The sequence below is a fragment of the Rhincodon typus genome, chromosome 47 (assembly GCF_021869965.1).
Source record: "Rhincodon typus isolate 14 chromosome 47, sRhiTyp1.1, whole genome shotgun sequence".
NCBI lineage: Eukaryota > Metazoa > Chordata > Chondrichthyes > Orectolobiformes > Rhincodontidae > Rhincodon > Rhincodon typus.
Genome location: NC_063378.1, coordinates 8,671,422 through 8,671,718, shown reverse-complemented (window position 1 = coordinate 8,671,718; position 297 = coordinate 8,671,422). Strand labels below are relative to the sequence as shown.

At 58.6% G+C, this 297-nt stretch overlaps 1 protein-coding gene across 1 annotated transcript in view; it reads left to right on the top strand.

The window, feature by feature from the left end:
* The window catches only part of LOC125487935 (carcinoembryonic antigen-related cell adhesion molecule 2-like), a 19,700-nt gene that overhangs the window by 11,771 nt on the left and 7,632 nt on the right, over nt 1–297 (top strand). The window lies entirely within an intron of this gene.

The window sequence follows — 297 nt, the reverse complement described above, 5'->3', positions numbered from 1 at the left end:
CAGTGCTGAGGGAGCGCCGCACTGTCGGAGGGTCAGTGCTGAGGGAGCGCCGCACTGTCGGAGGGTCAGTGCTGAGGGAGTACTGCAGACTGATTCTGGGGTGTGAGTGATTGCTGAATCCTACGTTTTATGGTGAATGTAGTGGTTGTCACCAACGTGTCGATCGTGGTGTCGGTCCCCGATGTGTTTGAGGGCCAGCCCGAAGTCTCACTGACCTGCAGCTCTCTCACTGGCTCGAGGGTGACCTACAGCTGGGTGAAGGATGGTCGTCCTCTGACCAATGACAGCAGGGTGTCC